The following is a 24,798-nucleotide window of genomic DNA, read 5'->3' as shown; positions in this document are numbered from 1 at the left end:
TTGAAAAGACCCTGATGCTGGGAAAAATTGAGGGCAGGAGGAGAAGGGGACGACAGAGGATGAGATGGTTGGATGGCATCACCTACTCAATGGACATGGGTTTGGGTGGACTCCGGGAGTTGGTGATGGACAAGGAGGCCTGGCGTGCTGCAATTCATGGGGTTGCAAAGAGTCAGATACAATTGAGCCATTGAATTGTACTGATATATACATATATATATATGTTGTGTGTGTGTGATGCACTTTATTATATGTTAGGTGTTTCTTTTTGCTTAGGTTATGATGTTTCAACCAGAATTGTTGCCATTTTATGGTAGAAATGCATATATATAGTTGTCCCTTCATCTCCATGAGGGATTCTTTCCAGGACCCCCACAAATACCAAAATTCACAGATGTCCAAGATTCTTCCATAAAATAGCATCCGTGGATGTGGAAAGCAGACTGTATGTTGGAACTTTCTAAGTAAAATCTTCCTAGACTATGTATCAACCTAGTGTGATAGAGATTTAGCTACATAGTGAAGAAATATTAATGATTTAGAGAGAAAAGGTTGTTCTCTGGAACAAAAACTATTTACCATTTCAACTGCTTCTTAGAGTCCGCCCTACTTTACCAGTGAAATGGCCCATTTATAAACTGAATCATTAAAGTAGGATAATGTCAACTTCCCCATGAACTGCCATAGATAATAGCATATTGACCTTTCAAGGTTTGTAAGGGAGACCGATAATAAGGCAACACTTTAGTTTCTAAACTACCATGTGCTCTCAACCCATGTGTAACCTGTCCATACCTTATAATGAAAATACCTCCAGAATCTGAACTTTAACAATAGGAAGTAGAAGATAAGAGTGTCTTGGAGATCTGCATAGCTTTAGGTCATGCTCAGGACAAATTGGAGAAGGAAATGGCAACCCACTCCAGTACCCTTGCCTAGAAAATTCCATGGATGGGGGAGCCTGGTGGGCTACAGTCCATGGAGTCACAAGGAGTCGGACACAACTGAGCGACTTCACTCACTCACAGAAGAAATAATCCAGGTTTCCAGATAGCCAAGAGACTATCCTGAAATTCTTGAAGCCCCTTGAGTGGGTCAGTACCATTACTTTTCCTTTTCCTTTAATCCATTGGACCAGCAATAAATTCTTCAGTTGAATGAATTCACCCAAGCTTCATGTAACTCACAGATCTTTCCCAGTCTGGATTTTCACTAAGTCCTTAATGTTTGAGCATTTGCTTTCATGTGGGCTGCTATGATCTGTTATATACCATAGAAGATTTTAGGGTGGTTCTTGTTGGAATTGAGAAAAGAAATGCTTAAGGAACAGCATTAGTACAGTTTCAATATAACAACTGAAGATAAACTTAGGAATTCCAGGGCTTTTAGTTATACTACAGAAAGGGAAATACACATATCTATTTGCCTAATAATTAGGAGTTACTTATAAGACTAAAAGTTCATTTTAACTCCAGGTTTTTTATGACATAATACAGAAGTCATCATTTTAATTCAGTCAGTTACCATGTTTGGTAGGAGAAAAGCCCCTTGGGAGTTTGTATTGAACTAGACAGTGTGGATGGTCAAAGGAATGTCACAGGGGCTGCAACCACCAGAAGTAATCTGGCAGTGTAAGGGTAAGCCTCAAAAAAAAAAACAAATGGGCACAAAAAATGAAAGAATAGGAAAAAAAGAAAACATAGATATACATGGATATGAAACATCAGATCCCCACATCAAGGCATTTGGTATTTTTCTTTCCAGTTCATTTACAATAGAATATAGTAACATGTATAACTTCTAAAAGAGATAAACATGCTCTTCTGCCTCTGTCTATACTTAAATATGATCCTGTGGTCCCAGAGAGGAGGAAAATAAAAAACAGCAATATGCCATATTAGTCACAAGATTTTTACACCACCAAAACCTCATCTCAAGACATATTAGAGAACATTTTTAGAATCTTCTATGGATGAGTTAGAAACATGTCTTTGTTACTGTCAGTAAGACTCATCTGCTGGGCTAAGAACTTACCCTCCTTTTGCCCTGAACTCAGAATTTTATGAGCATACATTGTTCTTTATTTATGTTCTTTATTGCGTATTATGTGTTTAATGTTAGACACTAATCCTTTCTAGGGCAGAGCAAGAAACAGGAATAAGATGAGAACAGGATTAGCCTTCAGAATTTATAGTTAAGAACAGGAGGAATTTTGTTTTCTTTTGGATCATTTTTAGACATACTTTGGAATGGTATTTGAAATTTGATGGGCTATAATTTAGCCATCTCTTTTCATTAATAGTAAAATGTTCTCTTGCCTAAAGCAGGAAAGATTTGGGTTCTTCTTCCTTAGAAATCCCAGCAACTTCTTCACCTCTTTTCTTTCCTGGTGTGTATTTTGTTTACTCTCATAGAGTGACATGAGAAAAATGAGAACAGTGGGACCAAATTGCTGGGAATATGTCTGAGCCTACTGCAGCAGGAAAGGCACATGTATTACCTCTTCTGCCTTGGCTCTCCCTGCCAAAAGAGGAACAGCTGCCTGACTATATGGCTGTAAGCAACTGAACAGTTGATAGGGTTGTTTAAAAGGTCTATCTTTTATACATGTGTGTGTATATATATATATATATATATGCTCTTTTTTAACTTCTTACCACATAGAGACCATTACAGAGTATTAAGTAGAGCTCTCTCTACAAAACAGTAGGTCCTTCAGTTCAGTTCAGTTCAGTCTCTCAGTCGTGTCCGACTGTTTGCAACCCCATGAATCGCAGCACGCCAGGCCTCCCTGTCCATCACCAACTCCCAGAGTTCACTCAGACTCATGTCCATCGAGTCCGTGATGCCATCCAGCCATCTCATCCTCGGTCATCCCCTTCTCCTCCTGCCCCCAATCCCTCCCAGCATCAGAGTCTTTTCCAATGAGTCAACTCTTTGCATGAGGTGGCCAAAGTACTGGAGTTTCAGCTTTAGCATCAGTCCTTCCAAAGAAATCCCAGGACTGATGTCCTTCAGAATGGACTGGTTGGATCTCCTTGCAGTCTAAGGGACTCTCAAGTAGGTCCTTACTAGTTATCTATTTTATATGTGCTAGTATGTATGTGTCAATCCCAATCGTCTAATTTATCCTCCCTCTTTACCCCCCAGTGATGATAAGTTTATTTTCTACATCTGTAACTCTATTTCTGTTTTGTAGATAAGTTCCTTTGTTATTCCACATATAAACAGTATCATATGACATTTGTCTTTCTGTGTCTAACTTACTTCACTCAATATGACAATCTCCATGTCCATCCATGTTGCTGCAAATAGCATTATTTTGTTCTTTTTCTGGCTGAGTAATATTCCATTGTAGATGGGTATCATATCTTCCTCTGTTGATGGTCATTTACTTTGTTATACACCTGAAATTAACACAACATTGTAAATAAACTATATCCCAATAAAAATTGAAAAAAAAATAAAATCACATTATTAACCTAACAATCAAAATATAAAAATAAAACTTTTTAATTAAAAAACTTTATCTTAACATAAATTCAAATCTATTGTTATCATGTAGATGAGCTTTGTTGATGCTTCTATGATACCTCAGTGCTAGGCACCACTAAACTAGAGAACCACAACCCCCATCCCAAAAGGTAGCAGAACCAAATGGCCCATCTAGTGCCAGCCACAAGGTTACCTTTATTCAGACATCTGCCCTCCTCTATTTTTGGCCAATAAAATGTCATTTTTATTTTTAGTTTATTAGTGACTGAATGATTTTATAATGACTACTGCTTCTGCCTTCCTAAAAATCTGCTTGCCAACTTTTAACTCAGAGTAAGAGGTGTTATTATTACCAAAGGAGTGCTTTTCAGTACTCACTTTGAGATCTACTTTTCAAAAGGGTAGAGGGAGGGAAATAATACCGAATTTCTGAGAATATTTATGAAAATGGGGATCATTGCTTTTGAAAGCCATTGCTTTTGAAATAATCATACGTTCCTCCATAATGAAAGTGTTCTCTTACCCAATAATTATAAAGCAGTTTCTACTCATGTAATAGTGGCTCAGAAGTGACCTGCTTAACTAGCAGTCATGGACCCAGAGACCATCCATGTACCCCAAAGTAATGAATGTTGAGTTATTTCTGTGAATCTCTTGGAACTGAATGTTGGGAGTGGAATACCTTGGGTATAAGAATAGATTATGCTGTTTAGAAGATATATAATGTAGATTTTTAAAAAATAAAATTCTGTAAAGGCAATATATGGGTCAAAATAGACAATAGATTAGATGAGATAATAGATTAGACTAAGTATACTATTTCGGAGAAAGTTTCTTTATAAAGTTAATAAATGAGCTGCTTAATAACAACGTTATTATATTTACAATCAACAAAATTCAAAATTAAAGTCATGATAGAAATTCAGACTCTTACATAAATGGTGCTCTGTGACCTGGAAAACAAATTTATGGTTACCAAAGAAAAAAGGGGGTCGGGGAGGAATAAATAAGGAGTTTGAGATTAGCAGATACAAATTATTATACATAAAATCAATAAACAATGTTCTACTGTATAGAACAGGGAACTATATTCAATATCCTATTATATACCACAGTGGAAAAGAATATATATGTATATATGCACATAACTGAATTACTTTGCTATACACCAAAAACTAACACAACATTGTAAATCAACTATCGGTTCAGTTCAGTTCAGTCGCTCAGTCGTGTCCGACTCTTCGCGACCCCATGAATCACAGCACACCAGGCCTCCCTGTCCATTACCAACTCCCGGAGTTCACTCAGACTCACATCCATCGAATCAGTGATGCCATCCAGCCATCGCATCCTCTGTCATCCCCTTCTCCTCCTGCCCCCAATCCCTCCCAGCATCAGAGTCTTTTCCAATGAGTCAACACTTCGCATGAGGTGGCCAAAGTACTGGAGTTTCAGCTTCAGCATCAGTCCTTCCAAAGAAATCCCAGGGCTGATCTCCTTCAGAATGGACTGGTTGGATCTCCTTGCAGTCCAAGGGACTCTCAAGAGTCTTCTCCAACACCACAGTTCGAAAGCATCAATTCTTCGGCACTCAGCTTTCTTCACAGTCCAACTCTCACATCCATACATGACCACAGGAGAAACCATAGCCTTGACTAGACAGACCTTGGTCGGAAAAGTAATGTCTCTGCTTTGGAATATGCTGTCTAGGTTGGTCATCACTTTATAGTTTGATTTAAAAAGAGTGGTGCTCTGTGGCTGATCACCCAAGAAACAGTTATGCTTTAGCTCACCTTTCTGGTTTATGAGTGATGATACCTTTATATTTACCTTCACTGTCTCTTCTTGCCAAAATGAAACTCACTATTTGGGAAACTACCATTTACAACCATTTAATACTACTATCACAGAGAAGGAAATGGCAACCCACTCCAGTATTCTTGCCTGGAGAATCCCAGGGACAGAGGAGCCTGGTGGGCTGCCGTCTACGTGGTCGCACAGAGTCAGACACAACTGAGGCGACTTAGCAGCAGCAGCAGTAGCAGCAGCAATACTACTATCTGCAAGTTATAAACATGGCAGTCTAACCTATGTGCGATAAACTATCCCAGGGAGGCCTTGGTAACACTTATTTGGTAATCCTTTGACAGTACCAGGACTCTGAATATTAACCATCTTAAGACCATGCTGTATAATACCTTGTCTTCTTTCTGAGTCCAGTGAGAGCTTTGGTGAACTAAGGCAAAGCTAGAGTTATGATCTAACTCCATATAAATGGCAGAACTTTTGGTTTTGTCTCAAATGACAAGCAAACAAAAACCATTTCTAAACTGCTTATTTGATGCTAAGAACTTCAGAATTCTCAGTAGTCAATATGGAAAAATGTAGAAATGGTATGTCATCTTGGATTCTGTTTTTTTACTATTTTGATTAATAGACACATGTTTTCCACTATTAACAAATCCAATGGATTCTAAATCATTGGTAGCAGCATTTCAAAAATCTCCGAAAAAAATGAGTTTTGGTGTAAAATTATATTTTAAGGAGGAATAGTCAGGCAAGAGTGATGCAAAATCCCATAAGCAATGGGACACCAGGAATTCTAAACAGCTTTTTGTAAATCACTGTTTTAGATGTCAGACAGGGAATGCATGCTTTGAAAGTAAAGTGCTTTTATGCACAGTTTCCAAATAACAACAATTTAAGACATAGATATGACCATCCACTTCAGAAAAAAGATAGTCATTTGAAATTAACATTTCCTAAAACAGAAAATCAACAGAATGTTGTTAAATAAAAGGTAGTGTTAATATTCTTCAGGAAGAAAAATAAACATCACAAGTGGCAACTCATCCCACTCTCTCATCACTCATATCTGAGTTCATATAGACATGTTGATTTGCACATCTTTACTAAACTAACACCACATACTTGAATATGAATATCCACATTTTTTCTTCTCTTTAAGGTTGTCGTCTTTCTCTATAAATTTGTTTCATACAAAGCAAGGCTTGTAACTTTGTTTTTAAATCTTCTTGCAAGTCATATTTTCCATTATATATGATGGTTTGGTAAATGTCACTGATGGACTGAAAATAAAGAATGGCTAGTTTCAAGGGAAAAACAACATCTAGAAGTAGAGCATAGAAAGTTAATCAAGAGTATAAAATGTAAAACTGAGATTTAAGCCTAGTTGTAATAGTTGATTATGTAAGAAACATGAAGAATATAGATGTTTCTACTATTTCCTCTATGCGTAGATCATACACTTAATCATGTTTGTTTGAAATGTAACTGAAATTAGATATGAACACCTTGGAGAGAAAAAGTTATTAAACCCCTCCCAGTAAAATTTAAAATTAAAGACACGGAAACAATCTAAATGTCCATTAATGGATGAATAGATAAAGAAGATGTGGTACATATATACAATGGAATATTACTCAGCCATAAAAAAGAATGAAATAATGCCCCTTGCAGCAACATAGATGACCCTAGAGACTGTCATACTAAGTAGAGAAAGTTGCACAGAGAAAGACACACATCATATGACATTGCTTGTATGTGAAGTTAAAAAAAAAAGGTACAAATGAACTTATTTACAAAAGAGAAGCAGAGTCACAGATGTAGAAAACAAACTTATGGTTATCAATGGGAGATAAGGGGAGGGATAAACTGGGAGATTGGGCTTGACATGTATACAGTGTGTGTGTGTACACAGTCATGTCTGACTCTTTGCAACCCCATGGACTGCAGCCTGCCTGTCTCCTCTGTTCATGGAATTTTCCAGGCAAGAGTATTGGAGTGGGTTGCCATTTTCTACTCCAGACATATACACACTACTATATATAAAACCGATAACTGAAAAGGACCTACTATATAGCACACGGAAAGTCTACTCATTACTCTATAATGACCTACATGGGGAAAGAATCTAAAAAAGGGTGGATATATGTATAACAGATTCACTTTGCTATATACCTGAAACTAACACAACACTGTAAACCAGCTATACTAAAATAAAATTGTTTCGAAAAAAAAATATTTAAGGGAAAGTCAAAACACTGAGATTGTTTCATCTTTTAAAAGAAAAAGAAGGTTGAGATAGTGAGCTGAGACTAGTTTTTTTTTTAAGCAAGTTATGGGAAGTAAGAAATAAGACTTTCTTTTCTTCACTGAGGCCACATAGTGATGAAATAGGCTTACACAGCAATAGAACATGTTTAGGTTTGAAAATGAGATAGACTCTTGCTATTGAGGCTTCTAAACACTGAAAGAAAAGTTCTGGGTTTGTCTTCTCTAAAACAGGATAAACTCACATCTTTATGGAATATTCTAAATATGTCAAGAAGGGAATGAGTGCCTTTTCTAGGTGATTCTCATGATTCAGGACTTTCTTTTTCTCTGTCTTTTTAAAATCACGATTACTCAGAAACAAACACTGCTAAAAAGCCACCAGGACTACTGAATGTCTTTGGCCAAAGGACAGAAATGGGACACTTCTGAAAGCATCAGAAGTGCCACCAATGTTTTAGTGGAGAACTCTCAGGAATCTCCCTATGCCACCCTTTGTTCCATAGGATCACAAATATAACTGTCACCCTATGTCACCATTATTGCCTATAATAATTGATTTACTATAAACTTGGAATTGTGGGTACAGCTGCTGAAAAAACTACTTGTGAACAAAGAGATTAGAACTTATTGTTCAGTGTTCTGTAAAGAGGTACAGTAGACTTTTAGTGGAAAAGTTAGCACATTTCACTCTCTGCTTATTGCTCTCAGTATTCAAAGTCAGACTCATTTCTATTAAATCATTCCCTTCCTGTGACACTAAGTATTTCTGATTCATCTCCAGAAATATGAAACCAATGTGTGTTGGTGGTATTTGCTTAAGAAATAAGGGGAGAAGTCCATAGTATACAGGGAGGAAAACATATATATATCCTCAATTTAAAAGAAAAAAATACATATAGCTTACCTCTTCCTACCTGCCATGTTCTCTTCTAGGAACTAGAGATGCATGGATAAATGTGCCCATTGCTAAAGAGTGCACAGACAGGAATGAGAAGCAGACATAGAAATAGAGACCCAGGGTGTGAAGAGATGGGAGTTGGTGAAAAGGAAGGTGAAAAGTACTGTATAGATATGCCCAGAACATTTCTGTTCTATGCCTGTGATCTTGGTATAATTATTGATAGAGTCCTTTTACCCTCAAAAAGTGGCCTTGTTTGAACAGTAAACTCTATGTTCACCCTATGAATAGCTGTAGCTGTCAAGTCTGCCTGACGTGGTCTAGAAAGATCTTCCCCAGGTTAGGACAGAAAATCAAAGAGATTAAGAATGCTTTGCCATTTGTGTTATCTACATCCAAAAGGAAATTATAAAACTGGGTAGACTGACTGCCTTTCATTTCTCCCAGGGTTGACAGAGGGGTAGAAAAGGTATTTAAGTTCTGTGTGGTGAGGGAAGAGGGACAAGGCAAAAAGATGATCTAAACCCCCTTGTTTGTATATGAAATGCACAAGAGTTGTCATTAAACGAACCATTAAATTACGAATTCCCAGAAGTTCTCAGGATTGGAGGACATAGTGAAAGAAAAGAACTAGAAGCCATGATGGGGAATTTTAGAAAGACATGTTAAGATTTAATAAAAGGAAGAACAGAAGTCCTAGAGCAGGATTGGGTTGCCTGCGAGTTTAAGTGCGCCGTGTCCCTGGTGGTGTGCAACAGACCCAGCAAGCAAATTCAGGCACCAGGTCAAGACTCAGACCACAGACTTTAGGGTCCTTTACACATTGCCCTGAGATTTTATGATTCTGTAGGATGCATGATATCTTTTTGAGTAGCTTTTAAGAATCTTGTGCTTGTGGAAGTATAAATACCAGGAAACTAAAAGTTTGTGTAAGCTAAAATTCTTATGGTCCAGTCTGAACACACACTAAAAACGGACCAAGGAAAGCCACTGCAGATCTCACTGAGCTCGTTCTTTGCCACTCGCGCAAGGTAAACAGCCCTTAGACGTGCAATACTCGGAAGACGTGCCTCACTCAGGCCTCCACCTCTCGGACTCATTTTGAGATAGAACAGCTGCAGTCTTGCTACCCAGTTTGATTTGCATAGCTCTGAGTTACATAGGGAAAACCTGTGGCAAAGCTATCATTAAAGAGAAACAAAGCAGAAGACTGAACAAAGGCTACATTCTGCACAAAGTTGGAAGTTTAGACTGTTTCAGTAATCCTTGTCATGGTAAGAAAGAGTCCACCCTCCCCCACACCTGAAAACAATAGCAGACAAGTGATAAAAGACGTCTAACCGGAGGTAACTTAGGAGCAAAGAGTAGGGTGAGCTAGAGGCTATGCATGTGAAGAGAGAGAAAGAAATTGGCATGGACAGAGGGAGATGCAGCCAAACACCACCGCATTCATGGCACAAAGATATGTGATTAGGTCAGAATCCCTTCCACCTCTTTCACAGTGCATTTCAGTCAGACTAGTTCAGGTCGAGGCAAAAGAAACGACATCTTGATGAAGCTCCGCTTTCCCAGAGGCCTAACAAGGATTGCAACACAGTTCAAGTCACAATGATCTCACCAGGCCTTTTATATCCAATTCTTGAATATCTACATTTTAAGATGAAAAGGTTTTCCAGTAAACTAGGGAGAAATGTCTTCTGCAGGCAGTGGAAGTGACTTTATTTCTTTAGTGGTTAAGAGTATCAGGGCTTTGGATGAAGGGAAAATACCTTCACACCTTTGCTACATACAGATTTATGGTGAAGTATTTGAATTTCTCTAAAGTTTTAGTTTCCACAAGTGAAAAGAAATTGATAATGCACACACCATAGAGCCATTGTAAAGAAGATATTAGACATGTAAATTGTGTAATGCTTGCAATGTCTGGGAAATGATTATTAACAATAAAATTTTTATTCAGCAAGGACAGTTATCCATTTCTATAACATTCTTTAGTCATCCATACCAAGCTCCGCCTCATGTTTCATCATCACATTCTGGCTGGTTCTTAACACTCTAACTCTGTTCCAGCTTTGACTTGTTTCCCTAGATATTGTAAGTGTCTGCCTTCTCGCTTCAGAACTTCATGCTTCCATGTTCTTCAAGAGGTATACCTAGAATCATTTGGAAATTCAATGCCAATAATGGGCAGAATTTGAAATCATAAGGAGAATACATGGCTTTTAGGAAATACTGTTCTTGAGTTCCAAGGGCATTCTTCATGTTTTATGACATGGACCATGAGACCATTCACTGCAGGTAAACAAGGAATAGGTATTATTATTTTGTACCCTCCTCCTAGGAGGTTAAAATGACTTACTAAAAGTCACTCAGCAATCTCAGATGAAGAATCTAAGGAGACAGTCTTGAATTCTTGACCCAAACTCTGCCCTTTGCTGTGCAAAAGTCATCCTTGGTAGGATGATCCCAAGTATTAATTTTAGATTATGATATTACCTTTTGCCAAACACTTAAAACGTTTCCTGGATTTGGATAGGGCCTCCGGTTACCCTCAGAACTTGGGGAGAAGGCCGTGTAAGTTCTCTTCTTAAAAGTTAAAGCAGTCCTTGTCACCAAGACTATCATATGTTAGATCACATGTCAGTGTCTGTGACACAGTCAGGCCTTGGCTTCTCAGGATCTACTCATTACAAGTGAGTTTATGGGCCTTGAAGCATATGGCCTTGATATATGATCCTAGAGCAAAAGAGCAAGGTATTTCAAGCTGGCCACAATTTTATTGACTCTTACAGGCTTGCTTTGTAGTCATTCCAATAAACTAGATGAGAAATTTCTGATGCTCCAAGCTATCCAGTCCCCAGGACTCCATTTCATGATTCAGAGTCCAACTAAACAACTCAAGAGTGCTTTTGTGTGACACTGTGACCACAGGGATAAATAATTGCTTAGTAATTCTCTTTGAGGCAGAAAATTCTAAACATGGAGAAACCATTTCCCCTTAATGGGAGCCAGAAATCCTGTAAGTGCTTGAAATGGCATTCACAAGTCTGAATGGTAAACAGATAAAAACAGGAGCGCACCAGTTGCACAAATGACTTGCTTGTCACAAACTTGTCATTGCAGTAATCTAACATTTCTTTCACAGAGCCCGATGGAAAGTATGGAACAAACAGGCCCTGCTGACGTTTTGGCTCTGCTAAGCCTTCCTCCAAGCTAAAGCATCTGCAGCATCTTCCTGTTCTAGACCCTTTATCTGCTGAAGTTAGCTGATACTGTACATGTCAAAGAAATGTTTGACTATTGCATTAACAAGTTGATGACAAGCAAGTTATTGCTGCAACTGAAATGCTTCTGCTTTTAGCAGGCTGCCATTTTGACCTTCATCTTATTATACAGAAGAACCAGAACAGAGCTGAGCCCTGGGAACATTCAGCATCCCGGTATCATTGTCCTAGACTTGAGACCGCTGTCTAGGGCTTAGGTGTAGTGGTATAGCGAACATACCTGGCAGTTCCATCAAGTTTATATATGGGATTTTCTGGTAAAACATAAATGGTATAAACACATTGGACTGTCCCAAGATTTCCCTATTACTGAAATAAAGTGAGCCACACAGAAATTCATTTCCTCCTCAACCCCTCCACCCCAGACACACACATGCTCATACACGGGTCTGTATATAAACTGTTAATACAAAAGTCCCTTCTTATCCTCAGTTCCACCTTCCCCAGTTTTGGTTTCAGTTAGCCACAGCCATCTGCAGTCTGAAAGCATTAAATGGAAAATTTCAAAAATAAACAGTTCATTAGTTTCAAATTGTGCACTGTTCTGAGTAGCATGATGAAATCTCCTGCCATTCCACCTGGGATGTGAATCATCCCTTTGTCCAGAGCACCCCACCAGTTACTCACTTAGTAGGCAGCTCGGTTATGAGATCGACCGAGACGGTACTGCAGTTCTTGTGTTGAAGTCACCCTGTTTTACTTAATAATGGCCCCAATGCATAAGAGCGGTAATGCTGGCAAATCAATTACGCCAAAGAAAAGCTGTAAAGTGTTTCTTTTTGTTGAAAAGGTGAAAGTTCTCAACTTACTAAGGAAAAAAAGTGGTATGCTGAGGTTACTAAGATCTATGGTAGGAATGAATCTTCTCTCAGTGAAATTGTGAAGAAGGAAAAAGAAATTCGTGTTAGTTTTGCTGTCTCACCTCAGACTGTGGCCACAGTGCATGATGCTTAGTGGATACGGAAAAGTCATTTGATCTGTACAGAAAGATATTTTGAGACAGAGAGATCACATTCAACTTAAATTACAGTAATTTTTGTTACAGTATATTGTTGTATTATTTCTATTTTATTAGTAGGTGGTGTTAATCTCTTACTGTGCCTGATTTATAATTTAAACTTTATCATAGGTATGTATGTACCGCAAAAGATATAGTGGATATGAGGTTTGGCACAATCAGTGGTTTCAGGCATCCACTGGGGTTCTTGGAACCTAGCCCCCTTGGATAAGAAGGGGGTACTGTAGCTGAAAGAGTTAATGAAAATTATAACCAGTTTTACACAGTTTTTGCCAGATCTTGGATTTCCTCCTATCAGTAAGCTCTCCTCACCTGCTTCTCAAGGAGCATAACATCTGAACCAGTCTAAGCCTAATCAGAGCCAAGCCCTTATCCCCTAGAAAAAGAGCTGAGTCCTTCAGCCTCCTCACAGAAACCTGGGGCAGCCCTTTCTAAAACACCACTGGCTCACCTCCCACTTCAGCAGCCAGTAGGGAGTGCTCACACACTGTGCAACTTCAGACTCTGGCCTTTCTGTTTGAGAGGCCCTCCCCTGGCAGGGGGACCCACCCTTGGTGTTCCCTGAGTGTGTGTCCGCTGGGTCCCAGGCTTATCAGCGTGCAGCCAGAGCTGGAACCTTAAACAGGAGCCTGACCTGTTGCCCCCGCGCATTCTGCCTCTGCCTTACGTGGATCAGCAGTTGGAGCAATGGCGCTTTCGCCCCAAAGACTTAGGCCTTTTCATAAAGCGGAGCTTCTGTTGTTCATCAAGGTGTCAGTCGCCCTGCATTCTTTCATACGTCTCTGTAAGGGTTAAGGGCAGTTGCTTGTGTCTTACCTGGTTTAAATGTTGACAGAAAACGCTGCATTCTCAGATTTTTTTTCTGGTTGATGCCCCAGGTGCTTTCATTTTTAAAAGTCTTGTGTAAAAATGATGATCATTGTTCAGCCACGAGAACTCAAATTTCTTGCCAAAGTAGTGATGGGGCTTAATTTTCTTTTAGATTTGGCAAACTGATCACAATCCTGTCTCCCAGATGAAATGTTTAATTCCCATCCTAGGTATCTCAAACTGTAATCTATACCTCAGCCTTGTTACCTCAGAAGGCAGGTGGGAAAGGTATGTGAAGAGGGTTCTGTGTTTTACACAGTTAAGATTATTGCCCCAGGAAAAGGAAATGAAGGTAGTTTGAAGTGGCAATTATATCTTCGGTCACAGAAAAGATGTAAACAAACCATTGAATTTTAAAAGAAATTTAGTGACTTTTTTCTTCCTTCTTAAAGTTCCTAATATGATTTCTATAATGATTTTCTGTTTTCTTTCTTCATAGAACTTAAATGGCAAAGAAATGATATGCTATTTTTGATTCAGGAAAAAATAAAGATCTTTTTATATGGGAACTCTCTTTTTAAATATACGTTAGGGAATAGATAATGGTAACAAAAAAAATGTTCTCTCTTCCTGTTCAGAGAGATAGAGGATTAGTATATGTGCTTTTAATATATATTTACTTACTTATTTGGTTGTTAGTTTAAGAAAGGAAGGAAGAAAACAAAAGCTCTTGTGCTGGAGTGATTTCCTTGGGTTCATAGAATGGTGAGACTGGAAACGAGCTTGACGACAGGGCTCAATTCGTGTCACACGTCCACTTCACAGATATGGACACTGAGACCAGACCTGTTTCATAACAGGAACAACGGTAAATGCAACAGGACTGTGGCAGAGCCAGACCTAAATCCTGGTCTAACTTTCAATCCAGCCAATATTCTCTCAGAAATTACATAATTTTTAAAAAACTTTTTCTTTTAAACAAAGAATAATTTACATTGGCGTGCTTAAATCTAACAGGATGTTTGCTTTTGGAAAAACTGTCTGTAAATTAGCTAAGCTAATTCAGGAATGTACAGTTGAACAGTTTTGAGACATTTCTTACCAAGCTATATTTTATCTGAGTTGTATAAGGAACCATTATAATTTCAATTATTTTTCTCTTATAAGATTTCATAGAAACACTTTTCCTTTCCCATTTTGGCACCTGAAAACATGAATTTTTAAATGAATCTGTTTCTTTTATAACTATTCATTTAAGTAGGTCATATTCTAGAATTCTTTGAGGTAAAAGAAATCTTATCAGATTAGAATAAATCTGTTTTTTATTCCCATTTTTAGCCACATACGAGTTGGTCCTTGTAATCGTCGGTTTCAACAAAACATTAAGTTAAAACATCAATGTTTTTGTTTGTTTTGTTTTTTTCCGTTTAACACAATGGGAAAAAATAAATGTATTTACCTTTTTGCAGCTATAATAATTATGTACTCCATTTTTCATTTATGCAAAACTTATTTTTGAGGGTTCCCTTTTTGTTTCATTTCTCTATTTTTGCATTTTCCAAACATCTGTACCGTGGCTGGTGGCGGGAGTAGCAGTGGCTGGCACTTTTCCTCCGCGCTTTGAGACAAAGAGAATTGGCTGGAATAAAACCTTGCTTTCCATATGGTTAACTTGAAATACAGCATTGAAAAGGTATTGTCTCTTTTTCTTTTCTGAAACCAGAGGTGAAGCCCAGAAACTAATAGCAATATTAATGCCAAACCACCTGTTGATTCACATCAAAAAAAATCCTTGGCAATCTCCCACTTCATGTTTGAAACACCTAAATGGATGACTGATCTTTATGCATTGGAAGCATTGTATTAATACATGATGCTGGTCATTCACTTAAGAAAGCCTAGATTTTACACATAGTCGAAAAGTGAATTGAAAGTTTTGCTTTGATTCAACTAAATGATCACTTTGTAAGTACACTTGGCTGTGAAGTGTTTATTGATTCCTGGAACAGTTGGACCTAATGTCAGGGACAGTGAAGAGGAAAAGATGACACTAGTGTTTTCTTTTACCTTGATCAGTTCTAGTTAGGAAAAGCAGTAGTCTGTCCTGTCATTTTTTAATGTAAAATGTTTCAGACATACAAAAGTATGAATTATGACGTAAACATACAAGAATCCAGCACCCAAGTCAAACAAACCTCAATGTGGAAATTTTATTTCCGAACCTGTTTTTATCGTGTATTATTCTAAGCTATGTATAGTGAAGTACACAAATTAATTGTATGGCTTGATGAGATTTTATGTGAGTATACATCCATGCAACAATATTCAATCCAACATACAAAACATTCACAATACCTAGGAGAATCCTTCATGCCCCCTTACAGGCTATGTTCTCCAAAACTTTAACAAAAGATTAAAAACTGCACAACTCTTCTGATTCCTATCATCATGAATTAGTTTTACATAAGCTATAAATTATGAGTCATATAAAATGAACTTTATTGTATGTGTCACTAAAATCTGAGTCTCTAATTGTTAGACATTATTTCTGGTATTTCCCATTTGCCACCAAAATTGTACTTAACATTTTTGTACATGTTTGGAAGCAAAGGAGGAAATGCTAAACTGTAAGAAAAAAATGCATTTTAAAATTTTATTAAACAATTTCTTATTGTTTAAAGTTTAATAACTTACTAAGAATTGTGCAATTTTTCTTTTTAAAGTGGTAGTATCGATTTATATTCTCATTAGCAGTCCATGAGACCTTCTCCATATGCTTCACATTTGGAATGACCAAGGTTCTTACATTTTTGTCAGACTGAGGGGATTGAATAATATATCATTAAAAATTTTTTTGACTTATAAACCACTGGGATTTCCTCGTGTGTGTTCATGTGCGTTGCCATTGAGTTATTTGTTGAGCTACTGTTATGGACAGCTTTTGGTTTCGGTTTTGTAGTTGTTGTAATATTCTGGATTCTCATCTTTTGGGCAATATAGATTGCAAATATCCTTTCCCAATTTTTAGTATTCTCTTTTAACTGTATTTAGTGGCATTTATTTTTAAAGCTTCTGATTTTAATGCAGTTAAGTTTATTGATGTTTTCCTTTATGGTTTGTCCTCTTGTGTCATTTTAAAAACCCTTCAATATGACAAGATCCTTAAGAAACCATCCTATATTTTCTTCTAACAGTTCTAAAGTTTTTCTTTTACATTTAGATCGCTAATCTTCTTGACATTTGTTTTTGTGTATGGTATCTTACATGCATCCTGTTTTATTTTTTTTTCCTTGTGGGTAACCCAGTCATCCCAGCACCATTTAACAAATTAGTCATCCTTACCCACTAATTTATAATGCCTCTTTCACCTATATCAAATCTGTTTTTAGTATCTTTATTTCATCCAGTGGACTATTTTTCTATTCTTGTGCTAACACCAAAGTGCCTTAATTACCATTGCTTTATAATATTCTTATTATTTGGTAAGGTAAATCTCTTTACATTGTTCTTCCTTAAAATTCTTTTTGCTCCTCTTGGCCTTCTGCTATTCAAGGTAAATTTTAGGGTTGTTTAGTCAAGTTTAGCAAAAGCCCTGTTGAATTTTACTCATTATTTATTACTAATTTTAATTATTACATTAACTTTAGATAGTAATCTGGAGGAGAATGGATATTCTTATGATACTGTGTCTTTTTAACATTGAGAGCTCTACTTGATGAGCTCTTCCTTCCAGTTCTATAATAATGCTTTTTAATTTTCACCATAAAGGTCTTGCTTGATCTTATTTGTTAGAATTCCTCTCATATAACTTAATTTTCATGATATCATATATAAAGTCTGTTTTCCACTTTATTGATTATTTGTTATTATTGGTGTTTACTCAACAGCTTTGCTGAACTCTCTTACTAGTTCCACTGGCTAAACTGAAATTCTCTTAGGTTTTCTACATGGACATGTATATCATGAGTAAATAATTCCAACATATCTCTTAATTTTCAATTCCAATTTATTGATTAATTTTCAATTCAACTTATTTTTCCTGTCATATTGCATTACTGAGACCTCTACAGAGTGTGGAGTAAAAGCCATGACATTAGGAATGCTCTGTTTCATCCTTTAATGGAAATGTTCTGGAAATGTGATATTTGCTTGGGATTTTGATAAATCAAAATTATTATTGAAAAGTTCCCATCAGCTATTTAAAGTTTGCTAAGTATTTTTAATCAAGAATACTCGGGACTTCCCTGGTGGTCCAGTGGCTAAGACTTCATGCTCTCCCAGTGCAGGGAGGCTGGGTTGGATCCCTGGTCAAGGAACAAGATCCCACATGGCACAACTAAAAGAGTTTGCTTGCCACAACTAAAGACCCAGTACAGCCAAATAAATAAATAAATATTTTTAAAAAATAAGAATACTCATTAAATTTTATCTAATGCACTTTCTGCATCAATAATGTGATAAAATTTCCCAATAATATGTTAGTATTTTATATGATATTAAAACATTTCTTAATAGTCAGCATTTCTTATATTCCTGGAAAAAAAATTTTTTTTTACTTGGTCCTGGTGTGTTTTTTAAATCCAATCTTGAGTTTAATTTGCTGATAACTTTGTATATATGTTTGCATGGGGAGATTAGTCTTTTCTTAAAATTTTTATTATAGACATTTGGTGTTATGGTGATACTAGCCTTGTAAAATAAGTTGAGCAACATTTTTCTCTTATTTTTTTCTATTTCTGAAACATTTTTATATTATACAGATTACCTATTCTGAAGATTTGGTTAGATTTACCTCTAAAATCATCTGGACCTAATATTTTGTATTAGTAGCTGGTAGGAAGTGTAAGGTAGATGTTATATTATCATCAGTTCCTCTACTTACATAGCTATTGCTTTATTCAGGTGTTATAGTTCTTCTTAAGTCAATTTTAAGGAGAAATTGGATGTTTTTGGAAAATATACAGTTAACAGTTAATCTACACTTCAAATTTATTTGCACAAAGCCCTTCATAAATTCTTAAGATATTTAATTTTATCTTTAGATATGTTCCCTTCTTATTCCTAATATTATTTATGTTAACCTCTTTTACTAGCTGTTAGACATTTTTGTACTTTATTTACTTTTTTCAAAAATTGGCTTTTGAGTTTGCTTATTGACTTGATTATGTCTTTGCCTTCTATATCATTATTTTATGCTTTTGTCAACATTACTTTTTATTTTATTATTTAGATCATTTTTTCTAGATTCCTGAGTTGATTTTTTCTCATTCGATTTTAATATTTTTTTATTGTTTTTAAAATGAATCTGTCTCAAAATTCTCATTCAGGTGTCTCATTTGCTGCATAACATGTCTTGATATATAGTTTTAATTTTAAATATTTTGTAATATCTCTTTTGATTTATTTTTAACCCTTAATTAGAACTGTATGTTTCTAGGGACTTCACTGGTGGTCCAGTGTTTAAGATTCCATGCTTCCAGTGCAGGGGCACAGGTTTAATCCCCAGTCAGGGAAATAAGATCCCACATGCCATGCATTGCAGCCTATATATATATATATATATATATATATATATATATATATATATATATGTTTCTACATGGCAAACATATATTTGCTCTATTTTTATTACTGATTCTGAATTCAACTGCATTACAATGAGTTGTGTTTTATATAGTTTTGATTGAAAAAAAAGTTTAAAAAATTCTTTTCTGACCTAGTACATGGATTTTATTGCTGGGCTTAAAGTTCATATGTGGCTTATCTTTATCTTCAGTGCTCATACTAAAAATTTTTTATGTGTACTTAACCTACCTAATTTTCTATTAAAAAATAAAATCCACTTTTTAGTATTTCTGACTTACTCCTTCATGCAGAAATAAAAGTGTCTAGCATGTTTTATCCACTTCTTAAATATCAATCTCATTATTATAAGTTTTGAGTGGAGTTTTAGTTTTACTTACTTGTTTTAATCATATCAAAAGAGAATTATCATTTATTTTTATAATCAATACTTAATTGTATTTACTCATATGTTTTAGTTATTACTATGCCCACTATTATTTGTAGATCCTATAGCTTCCTTTCTGGATTTGCTTTCCTTCTTGTTGAACTACATCTTTTCATAATCCTCTATGGAGGGCCCTAGGTAGCACACTATGTGTGCCTAAAAATGTCTTTATCTTTTAAATAACAATTATCTGGGTATTTTGTGTAGCATTAGAAGATATTTCTCAATTACATCTTAGACTGTTGTTTTGTTACTGTCATTACATAGGACAAGTCTACTATCAATCTATTTTTCAACTTTTTTTTAAGTACTTGGCCTTTTCCCTCTGGTAACTTCTTAGAGTTTTTATATATCCTTAGTATCTTATAGTTTCTCTGAAATGTGTCTTAATGTGGATTTATTTTAAATTGTCAGTCATGAACTATGGATATATTTTCTAATTTCAAGACTCTAATTCTGGAAAATTCTCAGCTATTTTTTTTTCTTCTGTTATTTCTTTTTCATTACCTTCATTTTATTCTGCTGGGATTCTTATAATATTAATAGCTATCTATTGGTGTTTCCCTGTCAATTTACCATATGTCAGCTGCTCTTTCATTTTCCTAAAACATATTTTACTTTCTGTGATTTTTTTTTCTGAATGAATTCCTTATATCACTTTCCAACTCACTTAATCCTCTCCTTGAAATTGCCCAGTCTTAAATTATCCTACCTATTGTATTTTTACGTGTACATTTTTTTCACTTTTAAGATTTTTGATTTATTTTCTGTACCTATTCTTATCTTATTGTTGTCTATTCTTATCCAGTAATTTCTTGTTCTTTTTACACGTGAGTCTTATATATCTCTGAACATTGCAAATATACTCATTTTGAAATCATTATCAGACAATTCTATAAAATCTAATTTATCTGGAGTGAATATTCCAGTTATTAATTTTGTGGTTGTTTTGCATTCCTATAGACTAACAACAAAGGATCAGGAAGAGAAATTAAGGAACAATTCCATTTACCATCACATCTAAAGAATAAAATAGCTAGAAATGAACTTCCCTTTCTGTGTTTTAGAGTTTTGTTTTGCAGGTTAATGTTGGTCATACAGCTTTTTTGTCTTCCCTGTTGGCACTCTCTCTCTCTTTTTTTTTTGTACCTCCTTGATTGATGGTTTTCCAGTTGCCTCTATCTGCATTCCTGGCTTTCTAGTCCCAATCCAAATCTTATAATGGTGTCTTTAGCTTACCTTTAAGAATATTTGATCACGAGACTGAATCTATACCTTCATCCTTCCACGTTTCAGTGCCTGCAGCTCTGTATGAGATATTGCCCCAGGCAGCAGATGGCCATATTTTTTACAGCCTCTTGTTGAAGTAGCAAAACAGACTTAGGTCCACCATTTCATATGGAACATTTTTGGTCCCATTACTCCAAAGACCTAGATTCCCAGCCACCTCTGTGTGCTTCTCTATCTGAATTTCAGTAGGCTTATGGCTTCAGCCCTCCTCACTGCTTTTAGTTTCTTTGCAGAAATGGTTACTTTCTTCTTAAGCCTCACTCTGCCTCTTTAGATTTTTTCATTTTGTATTGTATTGGTTTTTTCACTTATCAGTATATCTTGCATAACACTCCTTTGATTTTTACCTCTCTTTCATTTAGATATACCATTTTAAAACAAATATTACAAATAATATTTATTATTATTGATTATTTAGTGGTGCTGGGCACTGAACTTTATAGATATTGTTTTATTCAATCCTCTCTATATAGTCAGTTACTTTCATTCATGTTTTATAAACTAGGAAATTGATATAAATAAGCCAAGTAAATTTATCCTTAGGAAAGAGGTGATGACTAGTAAATGCAGAAGTAATATTTAAATTCACTTTTCTCCACTACAAAATTAGTATTCTTAAAGTACTATTGTATGGTTAGATTTTGTGGAATTTTAAGCCTATGTTATGGTTTTTATTTTAATAAATTAATTGACTTAATATTTATTGTTGTAAAAAATGAGTATTTTCTATGTTATTCTGCTTCCTTGGTTCTCTCTCTCTTTTTCTCTTATGGTATATGACTATTTTTATTTGTTTATTATTAGTATAGCAATTTAGAAGTTTTAAAGCAAAGTTTATTTTTCTAATAATGAAGAATACTATAAAATAATAAATAGTATATATTATTAGTAGTAGATGTAGTAGATAAAATAAATACTATAAAATAAATATTAGAAAAAGTAGCAGTTATTTTTGAAAACATTCAGACTAGTTTTTAATTATCGCTGTTAAAGAAATCATATGCTGCGTGAAATGAGAAATGTAGGGTGCTGCTTCTTCGTTCCTCTCCTCCTACCCACTTTCTCAGTTTTTGTTATAATGCATTAGTCAGGTATAGATTATTATCCATCTCTGTGATATAGCTGTGGAGAGGATAATCACAAAAAGCTGGATCATTTCTTCAGTAATAGAGAGCTTCTGGTAGGTGCTTAAAAATGTTTGTTGAGTATGAAATGAATAGGCCTATTTTGTGTGCACACACATGCACACAGAGAAAGAAAACATAGCTAAGATCTCTTTAGTGTCCCTCTAGCACTGGATGACCCGCCTATTCATTTAAACGTTGGATATTGTAACTGTTTAACTGCCGTATGATTTAATAAATACTCTTTCTGTCAATACTTTAGTTGGGCAAACACATGCTTTTAAATCAACCCTTTACAATCAATGAGCTTCTATCCAAGTTAGTCCAAGTCATAGCTATTCCCACATCTACCCCTTCTGCCCTGCCCTATCCCTCTAAATAATTAGTATATTTGGCAACTCCCAGTCTCACAGCCCATTCTCCTACAAAATAGTTTGTGTTGTTTACTATTTAAATAGAGGAACATTGACGTAGTTCTTTTTAGGGTAGTTCTTATAATCCCCAATTATTGTCAGAGGAAATTCTTTATAGAAGTTGCTAGGAAAATTGGATTTTCCATTGAATACCACAAGATATTAGCAAGAAACTTAATGATGATCCACAACATGCTAAAATAAAAACACCATGCTTCTACTGAAGCAAAACAGATTAAATAAAACAATGTAGATTAACGAGAAGAAAGCAAACTAGTATAAACTGGGTCATTTGCTGGTGTGCAAATTTTATGAAACTTTTAATGACACATTTGATCAATTTATAAGTATATTATTCATGTTTATAAGAACACTCAAGCCTTCTATGTGACAGGATTTTCACAATCTTTTATACATAAGAACAGATTTAAATTAAATGAGTTTCCTAGCTGTTTCTAGTCTTTAAATTATACAAATGATTTTTTTATTATTCCCTACTTAAAGGCATTGAACTAGGAATTGGGAGACTTGGTTTCTAGTCCCAGTTCTATCATTTAACTAGCGCTATGACTTCGAGTACTTTATTGAACTCTTTGAGTCAGTTTCTTCATTTATAAACATAAAAAGTTGGGCTTCAAGCTCTGTAAATCCCGTTTCAAGACTCATATCTAGTATTCAGTATCGGTGCGTGTGTCTCTGTATATACGTACTCACATATAAAAAGTTAACTGCATATAAGTTCCATATCTCAATAACCTATGTTAATCAACAGAACTCATAAGGACATAGCCAAGAATGGGATTAATTTCCCTCTGAAGATGGCAGTTGATTTAGCTAATAGATAAATAATAACTGGGAGTTAATGTAGGATCTTAATCAGGACTGACATGACAACAGCAGTATTTTCAAAAGTACTGTTAGGCAGCAGTGAACAGAATGGATCAGAATGGAAGAAATATGACCTGCAGACTAGGCAGACTGATGTCAAGGTTCAGGATTAGGTAAGGAGAGTCTAGGGTTTAGTGACAGCATCAGAAATGAAATGGAAGCAAAAGATAAGAAGGTACTGAGATGGTCAGTACCTATTTGTTCAAAAAAATCTAAAAAGATTATAAAAAGAAAAATTATGAAAGAGGAAATGCAATTGTCTGATAAATGTATGAAAAAATATTTTAACTCACTGGTAGTCAAAGACATGATTTATAAAAACAGTAATCTTTAATGCTGATAAACGTACAGTAAAACTGTCATTCATATAATAGTAATTGTGGGGGAACATGTGTTGACACCAAATTCTGTGAGGTAATAGGCATTACATTATCAAGAAACTTTCTTTAAAAATGTATCTTTTGGCCCAGTCATTTAATTTCTAGGAACCTGAAATTACAGGAACCTGAAACTCAGACAAAGATTTGTATACAAGCCTATTCATCACAATGCCATTTATAAAAGTAAAAGAAGAGAAAATCTTAAATATTTAATCAAAGAAATTATTGAGCAAATTATGGAACATATGTATATTATTTGTATAAAGTTATTAACTATATAGTTATTAATTTTAAAATATTTTAAATATTAATTTACTAGGAAATGTTCATGAAACATTGTAACTGAACATGCCTGATCCAAAAGAAACTTGTGTACCTAACATGGTCCCAAATTATCAATAGAAAAATGAATGAAAGTATTTGGTTACATCAAAGGAAATACATTAAAATGTGAATAATACTAGTACCTCCTCCGTATGATGGAATTAAGTGATATTTTACTTCTTCTTTTCCTTAACTTTTCTAAATATTCTGAAAATAATGATTAGAAAAGTAAAAAATGTTAAGCAAACAGTAAATAATGTAAATAAAAATAATTCCAAATCTGATAATAATTCAGCTCGAAAAAAGAACAGATGTCTATTATTTATCACTTCATAAAGGGATTAAAAGGTCTTCCTTTTCCAATTTATTAAGCTTTGGAAGTACTTGAGATATCGATATTTAGAATCTTCTCATCTAAAATATGATATATATTTTCTAAATCATATCATATGCTTTCTATTGCCCAGTGTTTCCCAGAGTTTCTTTTTTTTTTTTTTGGATTCTTGAACATTTGCTTAGGTCATCTGCCTGTGCTTTGACATTCCAGAACCTCATTTTTTTTAGTCCATCCATCAGCTCTGGCATTAATATGTTCAGGTCACATCTGCATGTGTATGAGCTTATCACAAGGGAAGAAATCTTGAGTACTCTTTGTTCTCAACTGTTTTTAACTTCTAAATTTCTCATATTGTAAAAATTTCATAATCTAATAATAGCATTTTAAATAACTGAAACAGATGAAAACAAAGTAAAGGACATAGCCAATGTATCTACAGGTCACTTTTAT

At 35.2% G+C, this 24,798-nt stretch overlaps 1 protein-coding gene across 48 annotated transcripts in view; it reads left to right on the top strand.

Annotated features, from left to right (window-relative positions):
* The window catches only part of ZBTB20 (zinc finger and BTB domain containing 20), an 838,712-nt gene that overhangs the window by 573,115 nt on the left and 240,799 nt on the right, over nucleotides 1-24,798 (top strand). For 17 of the 48 annotated variants that reach the window (XM_069553866.1, XM_069553842.1, XM_069553632.1 and 14 more), the window contains one exon: nucleotides 15,176-15,275. The exons of the other annotated variants lie outside the window; for them this stretch is intronic. The gene's annotated coding sequence lies outside the window, so the exon portion shown is untranslated. The remainder of the gene's footprint in view (nucleotides 1-15,175; nucleotides 15,276-24,798) is intronic. 48 annotated transcript variants of the gene reach the window in all.

This window comes from Ovis canadensis, chromosome 1, assembly GCF_042477335.2.
Source record: "Ovis canadensis isolate MfBH-ARS-UI-01 breed Bighorn chromosome 1, ARS-UI_OviCan_v2, whole genome shotgun sequence".
NCBI classification, from domain to species: domain Eukaryota; kingdom Metazoa; phylum Chordata; class Mammalia; order Artiodactyla; family Bovidae; genus Ovis; species Ovis canadensis.
This window is presented reverse-complemented; position numbering and strand designations above follow the sequence as displayed.